The sequence below is a fragment of the Agelaius tricolor genome, unplaced genomic scaffold (assembly GCF_023055355.1).
Source record: "Agelaius tricolor isolate 1412-34295 unplaced genomic scaffold, bAgeTri1.0.p SCAF_9, whole genome shotgun sequence".
NCBI lineage: Eukaryota > Metazoa > Chordata > Aves > Passeriformes > Icteridae > Agelaius > Agelaius tricolor.
The window spans coordinates 17,772,273-17,789,517 of NW_027269269.1; the positions used below are offsets into that span (position 1 = coordinate 17,772,273).

At 41.7% G+C, this 17,245-nt stretch overlaps 1 protein-coding gene across 15 annotated transcripts in view; it reads left to right on the plus strand.

Annotated features, from left to right (window-relative positions):
- The window catches only part of TENM4 (teneurin transmembrane protein 4), a 927,633-nt gene that overhangs the window by 316,144 nt on the left and 594,244 nt on the right, over positions 1-17,245 (plus strand). For 7 of the 15 annotated variants that reach the window (XM_071432904.1, XM_071432900.1, XM_071432907.1 and 4 more), the window contains exon 1: positions 12,716-13,094. The gene's annotated coding sequence lies outside the window, so the exon portion shown is untranslated. Of the gene's footprint in view, positions 1-5,584; positions 5,745-12,715; positions 13,095-17,245 lie in introns of those variants that run through there. The other 8 variants (XM_071432908.1, XM_071432911.1, XM_071432915.1 and 5 more) reach the window with 3 other exon arrangements.

A 17,245-nucleotide genomic window follows, 5' to 3' on the forward strand; every position in this document is an offset into this window, starting at 1 on the left:
TATGTCATACGGAAGAAATCATTTGACCACTTCTTCTTGACAGTTTTACACTTCTAAGATACTTGTGACTCTTCCCTCATCTTCTTTGCCTTTGGAAAAAGCAAAAGCCTGCTGGAGATTAATTCAGGGGGAAGCTAATGTCCTTTACCTATACTTCCTTGAACTGCCTTAATACTGTTTGCAAAGCAACCAGATGACTTTGTCTCATCCTCACCTCATCTAGAGCTGCAGGGAGGCAAGTTTTTCCTCCAGCTTTCAACCTTTTGATGCCGGGATTTTCCATGCTGAGATACAGTAGGTGGGTAACAAGAAGATCCTATTAAAGTGAAATGAAGTAGCAAAAGGATTGCCAGCTGAGCAAATAAGAAACATATAGTACCTATCCATCCTTCCCTGCATTCATACTGCTCACTATGAGAAAGAAAAAAGAAAAAAAAAAGGTGATAAAGCGGGAAGTGCAACAGAGAGCAAGAGCAGCAGTGACAAAGTCTTGATTTCAGAAGTAGAAAATGCATCATTGCTGCTAAAGACACAGCTCCTTTAATGAAGAGGCTGCTGCAATATCATCGCAACAACTAGCAACCCACATGTTAGATTACAACAGGTTGAGCCAGTGCACGCTCCCCTGTGCCACACTCTGAAAAAAAATAAATCAAATGTCTGTACCTGAGGCTCCTTCATTTCCCATGCAGAGCTCTCCTTTAACGTATGCTTTTCATGGTACCTTTCTTTGCCAAGAAGGGGCTGAGAATGGCTTATTTACCTACTTACCTGTCCTTGAGCTATGTGGCTTTTCTTTGAATAAATTAAACTGGCCGTTTCGAGTGATGCTTTCAGCCTCTCCAGTCTGGATCTAATTCTCAGAAGAGTTTTTGCTTAAAACCTGTTTTTCAAGTTTTCAACCAAGTATTGACTGCCTGCAAGATGCAGCTCTCTGAAAAGACTCTGGTGCCTATGGGTAAGGAAAAATATCCTATCTGTCTACCTTGCCTGCTTTTAGGCTTCCTATATACTTATGATAGACTAAGAGTAGAATGAGGGCTTGCTAAAACATGTCCTTGTCTTTTTTCAGTTAATTGCCTTGCTTGTTTGCTGCTTGTGACTCTGGGACCAGATTTTCAGCTGCTGAGACTTTCTTTAAATCCACTGCTAGGAGATAGGTTTATTTTTTAATGCTATAATAGCATTTTTAATATTCCTGAGTGGATATACAAATTAGCTTTGCTTTGTGTGACTGATTCTGTCTTACAGGAAATGGTGGTAAATACTTGAAAAACTGTCATAGTTAGGAAGTTTGATTTTAGTCTCCAAAGCAGAGGAAAATCTTGATTTCAATTTTTGGCAAAGGGTGTTTTTGTCATGTATTTTCCATGATCTCAGAAGCAACAAAATTTCAGGGGCCAAATGCTCATTTGTATGAGCTGACTTATCTCTGAGGCAAGGAATTTTATGGTTCATCAGAAAAGCTGTCTGTTGTCATGGACATGGGGTGATTTTTTTTCCCCTTGAGTGCCTAGGAGAAGAAATAAAAAAAAACAAAACAGTGAGACATAGAAAAACATGCTGAAATATCATGCAGAAAAGATGCCTTTTCTTTTTAGTACACTGTAGAAAGTTCTAAAGATGATGTCCCAGGCACATTAAAGCATAACATGTATTAAATCTGGCACACAGCTAGAGTAAACTGTTGTTTCTCTGTTGTTTGGTTTCTCCCTATGCATTACCACTGTATTCAAGCATATTGTGTTTTTACATATGCATATTCTTGTGGAGTGGGGAAGAGAGGAAACCATAAGGGTGGCAGAGACCAAAAAAACAGAGGTCCCTTTCATTGCTGGAGCTGTCATCAGGATCAGGGTGCAATACATATCATCAGAGTTCTCAGCAATGCTCAGGGAAGAAGTGAAGAGAAATATTCAATCCCAGGCCCTTCTTTGGAAATATTGGTTCACTATGTACTACCATGAATAGCTAGAACTAATTGTACACCATGCTGGGCTCTTCAGAACAATTCACTTCAAAATGGTCTCTGACTAGAGATCTGCATGCCTCAACCCAAATGATTTCAGGATAATTCTGTTGCAGGTCTGATGCACCTGAAATCAGAATTTGGACCTAAATAAAATAGCTGTTATTAAATTATTATTATCATCATCGCTATTATCTCTGTGTAAACAAAATACCACATACCATGACGAAACTGCTGCTTTTATCTCTCTTTGTAATGCTCCAAATCCTGTAATCTAATTGTTACACATCCTTGCTCTAAAGAAAGGCTCAAATATTAGCTTAAGGTTGTAATAGTAATTAGCACTGCAGAAGCTTAAGCTATCTGTGTAGATCACAGGGTTTGCTTACCACATACTTTATCAGTAGGTTAGCTCGGGCACCTTATCATCTGACACTAGGAATCCTGAGTTCAGCTGATTTTTTAGGAGTCTGTCTGTTCTGAATGTTTGTTCTTTATCTCTTAGACTGTGGTTGAACATGCATCAAACACAGAAAGGAATGTAAGGGGTGAGGGAGCAGGAGAATGGGGAAAACCAAGTGTTCTGGCAGTGAAATGGTACTAAATAATACCAAAATGTACTTGAAAGAGGAGTGGCAGTAAGATCTGTATAATTGATGATAGTACCAAGACAGAAGTAGGGTTTCATTCTCCACTGACAGAGCAAGGGTAGTAATTCACACCCAAACACTGCATCTGTCAGCTGAACACAGAGGTGAGCAGAGCAACTCTGCTGCCATATACACCAGGGAAATTCCAGCACCAGAGGTTTGGAGACTGGGTGCTCTGGCTTTGACACTGTGGCAAGTTTACTGTATGCCTTTACTGAGAGCATTTTAAATTGGACTTTTGAAATGCAATCCGGTTTGTCTTCTGGTGCCTCTGTTTATTAGCTGTGGAGAGGGAATAATAAGGCTCATTCCATAAGATGTTTTCTGCTAGTGTCCTCTTTTTTTGCTCTTGCCTTTATTTCAACCATCTGAAACAAGGTATAGGATTATAAGGATCCTTACTTTTAACAGAGTGGTTGTTTTTAAACTCTGAGGATAAAAGAGAAGGAAAAACCTTACTCAAGATATTACGTCCAGATATATCAGTGTCCTTCAAGAAAAACCAAGTCACTCTATTGACATCTTAAATCATAGATCCCTCCCCACAAAATCACACCCTCCAACTTTTGTTTCCTTCTCCCCTTCAATAACACCATTTTCTCTCTGACCACAGCCCTTGGCAAGTCTTCCTTCCCATGTTTGTCTCTCCCTGTGCACACCTACTCCCTCTACAAAAGTCTCCTCTCTTCTGCTGGCTTGCCAGGTGCATTGTGCGAAGATCCAAGAAGTCACTCACAGGTAGCTGAGCTGGCTGGTTTGCATGTACTGACTGGCCAGCTGGCAGCCCAAGCCAAGCAATTAGCTAACGAGCTTATACCACAGCCTTTCACTCACACGAGCTGTGCTTTGTCTCACACGCCACTGATTTTCATAATATATGTAGGATATTTATATCTTTTAAGCTTTTACCTCTCTAGAGAAAGGGGTGAAATTAGCCACCAGGTTCAGAATACATTGCTGGGCACAGGATTGACAGATGGAGAGCCAGATGGACAGACAGCACTCCTATAAAAGCCTTATTTCCTTAGGAAAAGAGGCCGTTGGGTCTAAGCACTACTAGTACAGGGTTACAGGATGGATGGGGCGGGATTATAACCCTCATTAACAGATGTCATGTGTCAGACACTCCTGCAGAGAGATGCAGAGGGAGAGTAAGGGAAGCACCTTATTTTGCTTGCAGGTGTGAGTTTCAGTCCTGTTCTGACTCAAGTAAACTCACAGCAGAATGGCATAGCTACACATTCAAAAGGGAAAAGGAAAGGAAGGCAGATTTGTCACTAGCCCCATTAGTCCTTTGCGGATTGTCATTTAAAGGCATTCATGTGGCCTTTCCTAATCTCACCCAACAAGCTCATGAAAGATTTTTTGATGTTTTCTTTACCCAGCCCAAGAGGGTAAATGAAGTAGCATATTAAGATTGTAGTCCCTTACCCTGAAAATTATTTGAACCCATCCTCTGGCCCAGCTGCACTCTGAAAATGGCTGGATCAGGCATGATCAGGTCTAACAGGCTACATAGTCTATATCTGGGGATTTCAAATAGGAAAAAAGGCCAGTTTTAAATGTACTGCTTACTGAATCTTAAAACCCAGCACATAACCTCATTTTCTAAATCTGTAGTCACTAAATATGAAAATGCTACAGCAAAAATTCATAGACACACAGAACAGCTTGGATTGGAAGGGATCTTAAAGATCATCTAGTTCCAACCCTGGTTCCATGGACAGGGTATTTAATCTCTGCAACCCTTCTCTGGGGTTTAGTAGTAGTGGTGCACTAGCACAGGTTTTGGACTGGTCCTTGTTAGACTCATGACTGAGTAACAGTCTATAGGATCAACCACCTGTTTTATTTTTTACCACTAGATAGAAATTTTTGTAGCATCCTTCCTTTGTAGTATCCTCAGCACCACAGTGAGCTACCATGTGAGGTGGGGAATGTAAAGGAAGTAAAGTAAAATGCCTTAATTGGGAGGCTTATCATGTGCAGAGTTGATATATGAACAAAATCTGGCCCCAGAGGTTATGGAATTCCTGCCAGGACAGTGGATGGAAACCCTTGGTTGAACCCAATTTCCTGCTTGAAGAGCTGTTGCTCAGCAAGCATGCTTTGAGTTGTCCTCACTTATGGATTCATCTGAAGCCTGGATGTTGGGTTGTGGATGCTCACTGCAACATGGGCAGTCCTGAAATGGAGAGAATAAAAAGTTTCAGAAAGTAATGTCAATTGCTGCATTTTAGAAAGCAATTGTGTTGCTCGCAGTTTTATTTAAATTTGTAGGATAGCTGTGAAAACATCTCATTATTTTAATGCTGTGCATAAAGTTATCATAGCCAAGGGTAACTAGTACAATAAAATAAGCACAGATGCTGCTGGAGCTTTTCAGAACAACTTTTACTCCACACTTTCCAGTAATATGATGCACCTTCAGTACTGAAAGCTTTGTAATCAATCCTTTTACTTTTCTTTCACTACAGAAGTTCCTCTTAAAAACACGCTAGATCTAATCTTCAAAAATATTTGCTGACTTCTGAAACATGTTCTCATGCCTCTGAGTTTGAAGTTAGAGTGGAATATTTATTATGTAGGATGGCAATCCAAATAATCTTATTTTATCTGAAAGTATATAAAGGTCGTATCAAAATTTCATTGGAGTTCTGTCTGAGGAAAAAGAAGTTGCTTGCTTATGAAATTCTGTTATAAATGCATTTAACATCTGGTCCTGCAAATGTACATGATTGTTTCTTTGTGACCCCTTGCAACGAATAAAGGCAAGAGATGTGAGTAGAGATGTGCAGGATTAGATCCCTTACTTTATGTAATTTTTTTTCCTATGGCATTTCAATGATAAAAGACCAATTTCTGCCCTTGCTTAACCTCCAGCAACCCCACTGATTTCCTTGTTCATTCCAGATTGTAATGAATGACTTTACACACTGGAGCCTTTTTATTCTTTCCCTTCCAGATTGAGTGTCTCAGCCCAGACAATGGGCCCCTGCCTCCAGGAGTGTGCAACTGAAATAAATCCACGGACTTGAGCAGCCGTGCTCCGTCGCGACCGCAAGCCGAAGCTGGATTCTGACACACAAACTTCCATGGAACGTAAGCCAGGGGACAGCATACAGGTGAGCAGCATTTTTAACTCCTTAGCATGGCTTGTGTTCATATCAGCCCTGACTCATGGGTTATATACATAGGGTATGTATTAAATATCACTGTACTTGCACCACGTGTGTCTAATTGAGATAATTGTGGCTGTTGGAGTGCTGGTGGGACTTGCAGTCTTTAATGCACTTATCCCCACAACATCTAATAAAGCAAGGAAGTCTTTTTATCTGTATATTATACAAAGGAAACTGAAGCCTAGACAGTTTTTTTTGCTATGCCAGGGAACTGAATCTGGGTTTTCCAAGCTGAAAGCTAGCACTCAGTCTGTTGGTCTGTCTTGAAATAAGCAGTACAAATAGCACAGAGAACAGCGCTTCTTGTAAATTGGGGATACTGAACTACTTCACTGTGATACGTCAGACATGATAAATTGCTACTGTTAAATAAAGTGTTAGGGAATTGTCACGTAGCTATGGAGAGGCCACGCTGTTATTAAGGATGCAAAAGGCATCTATTTCAGCTTATTCTTCCATATCCATATTGACTCTGAAGTGCAAACAATGATGAAAACTAAATTTTGCCAGTAAACTAACACAATTTATCTGGAGGACAGCGTAGAAAGTGGGAGCAGAGCTCGATCCTTCCCTGCTTGTGAGTGGTGACATGTCAGCTGATGAAGGCAGCCCAGGCAGAAGGCAGGGAATATTCATGCTATTTACTGTTCTGGTGAGGATTCAGTGAGACAAGCTGGGGGTTGAGTCCTAAAAAACTAACAAGGATTGGAAATGTGTATCAGAACCAGTCACTGTACTCAGATCTGCTGTGTCAATACCGCAAGATCATCATTTTCTCTGTTGTCATATAATAATGTGGGTACTTTGCCATCTCAGAAGTCAATGGTTGGTTCAACACATGAAAAGGAGGTGCCAGAAGTGAAGGTGTTGGGGAGGTGGGGGCTTTATTCTGCTGGCTCAGACATTATTCTCTAAAGGGCAGAGATGTCTCCAGATCTATTTCTTTAGTAAGACCAAGACTCTCTGTGATTGAAATAACTGGCTTTTTATTTCCCAAGAACATCTAACATGTGAATGGGACTATTATTATGAATTTCGCTATTGCACAGGCATAAATCTGGAGTGATCACAAAGTTAGTCAAGATACATGGCTTTATTGGAGAATTCAAAAATATCACACATGCGTCTAAACAAGAAGATTTCATCAGAAAAAAAAAGTCTTTTTCATGATGAGGTTATGTCTTGAATATGGCTGTAGATTGGCCTTCTAAGTTTTATTTGGTATTGTTTGATATGCTGCAGTATTTCATTGTAATTTAATGGCAATTCCTATTCACACAGCTATTCTAAATAGGTTCTTACATGTACCTATTACCTTGGTAGTCAGGTTTCTATATCAAATCCTGAACATTCCATTATTATTAAAAGTATAAAATCCATCTATTCTATCTGCTTTGTACAGTAAGGTGAACAAAATTGGATGTAAAGTCACAGTGTGGTAACAGGGTAATTATTTTTTGGAGTTTCTTCTAATATACTTATGGTCAATTGTATTGAAGATGTATTATATCACAGTTGTTCATGGCTGTTTTATCATGTGTTGTGAATTGAGAAATATTTTATCCTATCCCTGGATTTAAAAAAGCATGCTTAAGATTTTTAGAGAGGAAAATATGTCTTTGAAAAGGTGTAATTTGATCCTCTTAGCAATGTATACAATTCTTGACATGATCTACACCTTCTTGATGAAGATCTTTCTTCTTCCTAAGACATCACTGGAATTTCTGGGGATAAGAGAGACCTTATTCTACTTCAGTAGACTGAACAAATCAGCATCTCATTTGAAGTTCACTTTATATGGTAGATACAGTATGTTTACACAATCCCAAAATCCTTACTTCAAGAACAATTGTCTTCCATGGAAGTGGCCTCCTGAAATGTATAAAAAAAAATAAAAGGAAGAAAAAAAAAGGAAAAAAGGACATATTTACAGAGTTAAAATATAAACAATACACAGGGGAAAAGAATGTAATAGGCTTAGGGAAAGGAGAATACAGACCTATATGCTTACAGTACCTTCTACCTAATTGCCTATAAAGAATTGTCTTGTGCATATTACCCACATCAGAGCATGGTCTATAAGCCTGGGTGTCAGCTGCAGAGCTCAGCTGCTGTTTGTAAATGGTATTAACTGTGCTCTTGGTTTTTCTGTGCTTAACTGTATATAGTTTTGTTTTATTGGCACTGTACTGTAAGCATATTCTGCACTATGCAAATATAAGAGCTGAGAAGCATATGGGCCGAATCCTGCAACATTCACTCAGGCAAATGGCCAATTCACTTGATGGGAACTTATTCCTGAGTAAGCAGTCGGAGCAGACTCTCAGCTCCATTGTATGCCTCGGCTTGTTTTCAGGTATGACAACAGACATTGGTGCTTTGCAAGGAAGGAAAGGAAGGGTGTAAGACCCAGTACTGAGGGTAGAGGGGCTTAGCTCTGTTCTTCTCAAGAATTAAGATTACTGAGATGCTACAAAGGCACAGTCAGCATAGAATGATCCTCTCCAGCCTTTAGCAGCCTGTTAAAAAAATCTGCTAATAAAAGGAAAGACCCTTACAAAAGGAAAGAGTCTTCAGGATGAGAGGAAAGGGCCTCAAGTTGTGCCAGGGGAGGTTTAGGCTAGATATTAGGAAAAGTTTCTTCACTGAAATGTGACCAGATATGGGAACAAGCTGCCCAGGGAAGTAGGGGAAATCACCATCTTCAGAAGTGTTCAAAAGACTTGTGGATGTGGCACTTGAGGACATGGTTTACTGATGGACTTGACAGTGCTGGGTCAACAGTTGGGCTGTTCCAGTCTTAGTAATTCTGTGACTGAATACGTGATAGCATTTCTCTGTCCCCAGTCTGGACATAATCTCATGGTACCAGTAGTGGAAACATCTCTCTAGTCAATGCAGATGGATTTAAGCTGCAGGAATTCATGGAGTGAAGAGAAAGGTAAGGGAAATCCTGCTTTTGATAAAGAGGACCAGTGATTTCTGCTCCAGCACCTTGTTCAAGAGCTTTGTCAGAGAGACATAATTCAAAGTGGGAACTTCAGGATTCAGCTCTGCATCCAGCTCTGGTTCAGCCCTGCCATCTATCATACAGGAATGGGGTTTCACCCTTTAACTGTGTAGGTGGCTAAAAGCTCTGTCCCGTTTCCTGATCTCTATATATTACATAGTCCAAGCTGTGGTGACAAGCAATATGTGTGGACTTCAGGTCCAAGACCTACAAAAGCTCACACAGGTGCTTTTCTTAATTGACTCCAATTTTGTCTACACTGCCCCTCACAGCTTGATATGTATCAGAGAAGCTGGATTTGATCTAGCTACCATGGGAACCAGTGCAGCACTGATGCTGTAGCACACATTTCAGCATGATCCCCACACAGACCCTGGTTACCCACTTGGGGCTGCTAAAATGTGTTGAGCACTGGGCTGTGTGCTCCCAGTGCTAATGTCATCCCTAATAGTTACCCTGATATTAGCAGTGGTACCCATATTTTTCTTTCTCTTGCAGACATTTCTTTCAGCAGTGCCTGATTGGAAACTTAAGCTGCAGCCCTTACTCATGTTCCTCACCCTCATCCTCATGCACCTTTTAAACAAAATTGCTAATTCAAATAGAGGCTTAAAGGTCAAACACTCCAGACCTGGTTTTGCAAACCTTCTTGTACATGACTTCTCCCCTTGTATTTAAAAAAAAAAAAAAAAAATTCTCATCAGGAAATGTTGGCAAAAAGGTTTTAATTACAGAAATCATTTTGCACCCTATGGAGAAAGCATGAAGAATGGCATATTTCCACATTTGAATTGCACATTCATCAAGAAAAGAGTGATTTCCCCTTAAGAATTTTCTGGAGGAGTAGAAAAGAGCATTGAACCCTGGGGTGTGTATTTTATAGTCTCTGAAAGGCAAATGGTTTCACTTCCATTGATTAAAATACATGGGTTTTCCCTCTGGATTATTCTCCTGGATGTAGGAAAAAACTTAAAATCTTTAGTAGTGGCTGTCAAGTAGTGCAGCCCCTCAGGAGATGTCCCCACTAAGGCAAAAGGGCTCACCAAACCAACTGCTGCTGAACTTGGCCAGCAAGAAGCCTTTGACCACCACATGTTGCTTTTTTTGCTTGATGAATGGGGACTTTACAAAATGTGTTTTCATTGTTTCGTTGGAGAGAATGTCAACATGGAAACACAAACCGGCATTGGGAGCACCAGGTGCCAGTCAGAGTGGCAGCTCCAGGACTTGCTGTCCTTGCTCTCTGGCACACAAGGTCTAACAGGCATCAGTCTTGTCATTCACCTTCTTGTCCCACAGATGTGGCTTCTTTACAAACTCTTCCAGACCCTTCATGGAGGAAAACTTGGCTCAATAGTCACTGTTCTCAAGGAGCAAAGTGCAAAGTTGCTGGGGTGCAGGACCCAGGCACAATGTTGCAGGCTGATGAACACTGATACTTTGAATGTACATCTTCATAAAATATGCTCCAAATTGTTATGCAGCACACTTCTTTGACCACAGTAATTCACTGTGAATTGAAGCAGGAGCAGGATTTTCCTAAGCAAAGTCACTTTTTTCCATTAAATTACTATTGTTCTTTTTTTTACCAGGAGCATTATTGTCTAGTTCTGTTAAAAGAAAAAGGCCAATTACACAAACAGTGCTGACCTGTTAAACTTGAATTCACCAGCCAGAATTCAAATAAACACCATTCTACTCCCCACTTGAGTTTACTGATTTTTTTCTTAATAATGTCACTTGAGTTTAAAAAAAACCAAAAAAAATGTCTGAGGTGAATGGGTATATCAACTAAGTGTTTCAAAACCACAGGAAAGTAATGCAAACTGTAAGAGCACTAAGAACAAGAAAAAGAAAAAGTCATATGTAATTGGAAGAGAAGATGTTCCATTTCCTTTCGAAAATCAAATGCAAACTGCTCATGTGACTGATTTAGTATTGAACAAGAGAGGAAAAATTGCTTCTTGGCATTTAAATGGAAATGTTTCTTGTTCCGAAATTTTGGAAGCTTGCATACTGTATGATTTTTGAAAGGCTTATACAATTACCATTGAATTTGGATGAGGTCTATTCCTAACAATATATATATTTCTCAGTTAAACTTTTTCCTTCCGGAGACCTAAATTACCTTTGTCTAGAGTCTAGATTCCTGATGTGGAATATATTCCAGAGGTAATAAGGCCAATGCAAATATATTTCATTTTTAATATGTATGTCTGAAAAAAATCAGTGAACAGCAGCAGCTGTTTTGCAATGCAGACCTTTATGTCGAGGACTCTGCTGTTTTAGGATGATCTGATTTGCTGTGCACCTTTTTACTGAGATTTCTGGATTTGGAATAAAACACATATCTTACCTCTTGCTTTCCACAAAGGCTAGAAATTTTAGGACAGAAGAAAAAGGCAGACCACAGCAGACTTGCACCTGGCTGATTTAAAGGTATGCCATGAAGAGGACGATTCCCATGTAGCTCAAAGCACTGCAGGAAGTACTGCAGTCCATTATGTTCATCACTCCTCTTACAATGCGGTTTTAGGGCTGAATCCAGTGTCACTCCAAGATTTGTGATGTCAACACAAATCCTGTTGCTGAAAAGTTTTGTAAGAGTAAATTTTGAGGAGGGACTCGAAAGAGAAAAATGTGATTATTTGGTGAATGAGAAAATGATAGGCTGAGTGTAAATGGCAATGGGTGATAGAGGCTGACAGGGATAAGTTATTGAGGACATGCCCAAGGTCAGGCAGTGAAGCAGTAGCAGGGCCTGACACTTAGCAACACTGAAACCCTCTCTTTCTTCAGAGCATGTTGAATAGCAGCATTAAACAGACCTAAATTCTTGTCACTGCCGTTAAAAATTATTAAAAAACAGATAAAACCAAACAAATTCCCCCCCGCCAAAGAAATAAAAGGCAGAAACTGGTAGCATTGATCTTCTTTCTGAGAATTTGATTTTAATTATCAAACAGCACAATTCTGTAAAATAAGTTAAAAAATAGTAATTGATAACGATAGTAATGTCATCTCCTGACACCATTGTGGATGATGCCCCCTGACCCCAAAAGCAAGACATTATGCAAGCTGCCTAACTAGAGGCACAGGAGAAACAGAGGTTTCCTCCTCCTTACGATGTGTGCTGAAACTAGAGCCCACCTGACCCCAAGAAGAGAGGGAGTTTCACCATGGCCAGGACATGAAGGCACCACCCGAGGCAGATCTCCACTTCTTGCCTCCATCCTGATCCCCACTCCATTCTCATGCTAAAGCCAATGCCATTCCGACCCATCCCCATGCCTAATCCATGCCCAAGACCAACCCGTTCCTATCATACCCAAGCACGTCCTCTCCTGTCCTATTACCTTCTCATTCTCATGTCCACACTTGATCCATGTCCTCACCATGCCCATACATCTGTCCATGCCCACATCACGTCCATCCCTCCCCATAGCCCCGTCCATCCTCTCTCCATGCTATGCATGCCTATGTGCATGCCCAAATCCCCTTCACGCCCATGCCATTCCGGGCCCTTCTCCCAATGCCCCTGCCTATGTCTGTGTCCTCCCCGATCCATGCCTATGCCATGACTGCATCCTGCCCATGCCTGTGCCTATTCCCATCTCATGCCAATGTCTGTGTTCTCCCCATGCCCGTGTCTATGTACATCCCTTGCCCACGTCTATTCTGTGATCGTGGCCATGCCCAGGTCTGTATTTCCTCAGCCCCACGTCCCTGCCGTGCCCGTGTCTGTGTCCTCCTGCCCGGCCCCACGCCTCTGCCATGTCCATGCCCATGCCGCCCCACGCCTGTTCCCACCCCATGCCCCTCTCCACGCATCCGCAGGCCGTGTCCGAGTTGTTCCCACGCCGCTGGGGTGGGCAGCCGCCAGCCGCATGTGCGCCTGTCATTCCAGCCGGGAGCGCCGGTTCCTGCCTCCCATTCATGTAACCTGTGTGTGTCTCTCTTTCTCTCTGTGTGTAACAGCGAGAGGGAGAGAGCGAGCGAGGCACGGAGAGAGGGAGGAGGAGGGGGGAAGCTTTAAATAAAGCCTTTGGATTGCAGCTGCTTATTTTGGGCAGTCCTACCAGGACGATTCCTGTCAGGAAAGAAGCTGGACCAGTCGTTGTTCTTTTTTTTTTTTTAATTTATTTTGATTTTGATTTTTGGGGGTGGCAGCGGTGTATGTCTGAGCTGCCTGCGGAGATGAGCTCCGGTGCCTGCCTGTAGTTTCCACTTTGGGATCGCTGGACACAGAAGTGGCATTTCGGTGGGGGGAAGCTGCAGACATGGTAAGCTTCGCTTTTCCTCTGAAAAGTGTATTAATGCCATAGACCCTTCTTGAATTTTCCCTTCCCCCTTCCCTCTTCCTACCAAACAGCCAGGCACACAGTCTGGGGCTGGGGCGAAGCTCCCTGAATCCCTGGCTTTCCCTCCCCAGCATCCATCCTTCCCTCCTGCCCAGCTCCCTGCCCTCCCCTCGCACAGTTTGCAGCAATTCGGAGGGAGGCAAAGATGCTGCGGGAAGCTTCGGGCTGGGGCGGGGGGGGATCAGGCACCCCCAGACTGCCAAAACCTTGCTTCAGGGTATGTTTGGAGTGGATTCTCCCATCCAACCTTCCCCCTCCCCAACCCTTCCCTCTGCACCCCGAGCGGTGCGGCTGTACTGGGGGAAGGCAGCAGTGCAGATTGGGAGGCACTGGAGCAAGGATGCAGCTTTAAGATCAATCGGTGTTATTTATGTAATAACATAAAAGCAGGGAGGAAAGGAAGCAGAAAAAAATAGAATAAGAAAGAAGTGCCTTGGTATTTGTCAGCCCACAAGGCTCCTTCGGCTCTGAGTCCCCCATACTCGTGTCCTGCTGCAGGGTGGTGCGTGGTGGGAGAGTGTGTGTGTGTGTATGTTTACATTTGGATCCGTTTTAGAATCGGGGGTGAGGATGGGGTCTCCCATTTTCCAAGGAAAGGTGGGTTTGCCTCCAACAAAAAGCAAAAAAAAAAAAAAAAAAAAAGAAATGCGCCTGACTGCAAGTTGAGTGACAAGTCTGTTTCTTAGGCATTAAATGTTAAAGCCCTGCTTCCAGCCATGCCCTGGCAGGATTAAAAGATCGCCCAAATAGTGTGGTGTTGGAGAAATGATGCTGGAGTGCCTGGAAGAAATGCAGTGGTTCAGACTCGTGCTTGTATTCTCAGCAATTTGCATTCTCAAATACAAATTTGTGCTGTTGAACGTGAAACCAGGCTGCTACCAAAGGGCATTTATTTCCTGGGATTTGTTTTGATTGAAAATATAGTGTAAAATATCTGGGATATTTTACTTCAAAAGAAGTGGTAGTTAAGAAATTTCTAAATCTTTAAAAAATAATAATTAGCTCCCCCCAAAACTCTAGAAGTATTCACAAGGCAGTATTTATTTACTTTCTTATCATGACCACACTTAAAAATTCACGGTGGTTACAACCATGTAAGCACATGATTTGAAAACAAAAACAAAATGAAACAAAACAAACTAACAAAAAAGAATCCCAAAACCAAAACCCAGCCAAATAACCATATTTATGCCACTATCTTTTTTTATGGGATACATAGTCTGAAATACATTTTTCATACAGCCAAAACAGAAATTACTAAATGCTCATTGAATAGATGGGTAAGACCTTTCTGCATCTTGAATGCATTTTCTCATTGTTTTTCCTGGAAAGTTCAATTTCTTATGATTTAAAATAATAAATAAAGAAAGCAATACACCAAACTCCTAAATCAAACTAAAAATTAGTCTCTCCACCTCAACCCTATCTTCCTTCTTAACTTTTTGCAGTGAAGCCTCACCTTTACAGTCGCGTCTTTTTCTTTTTTTTTTTCTCCCCCGAGAAAAGTTCCAGGTGAAGGGGGGGCCATAAAATGAGAAAATGAGAGCAAGTCTTTGAAGTTTGAAGTTGTCTGTGTGCTTTTTATAGGTAAACTTCTGCTTTAGTCTGGCAAGTTGTTAGCATGCTGCTCTCTACTCTGGGGCGCCGGAGCTGGGTAGGGGAAATTGGCAGCTCCCAGCCTATCCCAATCCCATTTCTTTTGCCTTCGCTGACCCTAATAAAATTGCCTACTAGTAGTGTAGTCCCTCCTCTCCTATGGAAAGTGCTCTGCTCCCAACATGTGCACCATATGTGCCTGCAACACCCAAGGCTTAGCATACATTCACCTTTATCATGCCAGCAGTCCATGTATGCCACCCGCACTCTGGCTCTGGCAGGAGCCGGGGATTGGCCGTCAGGAACCCCAGCCTCTCCCCTGGTAGCTGGGGGAGGCTGGGGCTGAGCCAGTGATTTGTATTTAATTTATTTCATTGGCCTCTTCAGAGCCAGGCGCCTCCCACCTAGTGCCTCTGCCTGTAGCACTTTTATGGGCTTGGGTGGAAAAAACAAGGAGTATGTGTATATATATATATATAGAGAGAGAGATATATATATATATCTATATATATATATATATCTCTAGTGCAGTGGGGGGGAGCATAAAGGGAGGAAGACGCATCTCTTGCACAGTTTTGCAGTGAGGCAGGACTTCAGAGCAGCTCACTCGGCTCTGCCTGTGTTACAAGGCTGAAGGAATTTGCTCATTTGTGGCCATTGCGAGCTGCCCGTCCTTGCAAAATTCCCGGCTCCCAGACTCTGCCACGCTGCTGGATCAGTCCTTGCTGAAGTGGGCTGGTTTGTAGCCAGGAGAATTATTTGCTGCCATGATCCCTTGAGAATGCAATCCCCAAGTCAGTGCATGGCCAAAGAAAAGTAGGTTCTGTGCTAGTTTGCAGCCGGTCTGGAGGCAGAGAGGGGACCGACAGTGAGGTCTCGGTGTGTGGCCGGGCATTTCCCAGGCACCTGAAAATGTAACCTGTGTTGCACTTTCTTTGGGAGCAGGACCACTGCTCTGCACCCACCATCCTGGGAAGGGGATCTGCACACACAACTTGGGCAGGGGAGGAGGGGAGCTGCCTTTGCAGACAACCTGTTTTACTTTTTTCCCCTTTTTCCCCCCTTAAAAAAGAATCACCAAGATTGGGAATTACTGCCGCTGTTCTGAGATGCACTATATCTTTACAGAGACTCTGCCTCTGTGCCTCAGCCTCCTTTCTCATACATACACACATGAATGTGTTCACATCTTCACAAGGGGAGATTTTCAATTAATCTGTTATTTATGTGTGTGACCTGGAGAAGAAATGTGATATTTTGGTGAAGAAAGAGGGTCATTAATATGGAAAAATGTTCTCAGATTGTTCTTTAGCAAGGAAAGGGGTAAGAGGCAAAAGGAGATGCAGAAGTTTACTTCATAGTTTCCTTTTCTTATTAGCAAAGGGTCCTGGTTTAGAAAGGCTTTTCTGGGGAGATTTTGCCTTCTCTAATTTTAAAGGATAGGGAAAAATCATGGAGAGATGAGGGTAAAACTGCTCATCTGGTTTTCACTGGTGGGGGGAGATAGTCCCCCCTCCCCCTGATTTAATTTACTGCATGGATGGAAAAAGAGAGACATCTCTCTAATTTCAGTGGGTCCGCAGAAGGAGTGAGATTTGGGCTGAGAAGACTGCAATTTTAAGTCCATGTAGCTTAATTTAAGTCCATGTAGCTGAATTATTTTCCTTGACTCATTTAAAATAGATGCTTTCCTTTTATTTTGGTGAGCAGATAGTATGCTGGCAAGGGAAAATGTATTTTTGTTTTACAAAGTGAATTTTTTATTTTATTTTATTTTATTGGTTTCCTGGAGTGCATAATAACAAAATGTTATTTCATTCTGTCTACAACATGCACACTATTCCAATTAAAAACCTACTCTGATTATTTTTAACCTGGTAGTTTGCCATTTCTCTGCTCAGGAGAATAAAACATTGAGTTCTTGCACTTTAAAATAGCTGAGATGCTTAAGCAGAACTACCTTTTCCCTGGGAAAGTCATTTCCAGGTCCGTTGAGTTCCCGCTTCAATGGTTCATTTTCTGACAGAATCACATCTTTACAAGAAGAAGAACTATGATCTTTTGTAACTTGATGTTTCCAGATCAAAAGTTACAAATATTGCAGTAATACCATGAAGAGAGAGATTTGACAGGAGGAATGTTGCATGGCATACTTATTATTAGGATTTCAAATCAAGGCGGTTTTAAAAATTTATGGAGGAGAAAAGCAGAATTAAAAAAAGATGAATAAACAAAACCTTGCTAGTTTGATATCTTTAACATCACTTTTCCCTTTTATCTTAACTGTGTAGACAGTTGAGATTTTATTTTTTCTTTTCTTAAAGCTTACTCTTGTGTTTAAAAAATGTGTAGTTGTAATTTCCAGAGATGAAGTAGCTTGAAACTCGCTCTGTCTCAGATTTGATTCAAAGAAATGAAACCCTGTAAATCAATGTCAATTCAGATTTAAAGACTGGCTGTTACCTGCCCTGTTACAA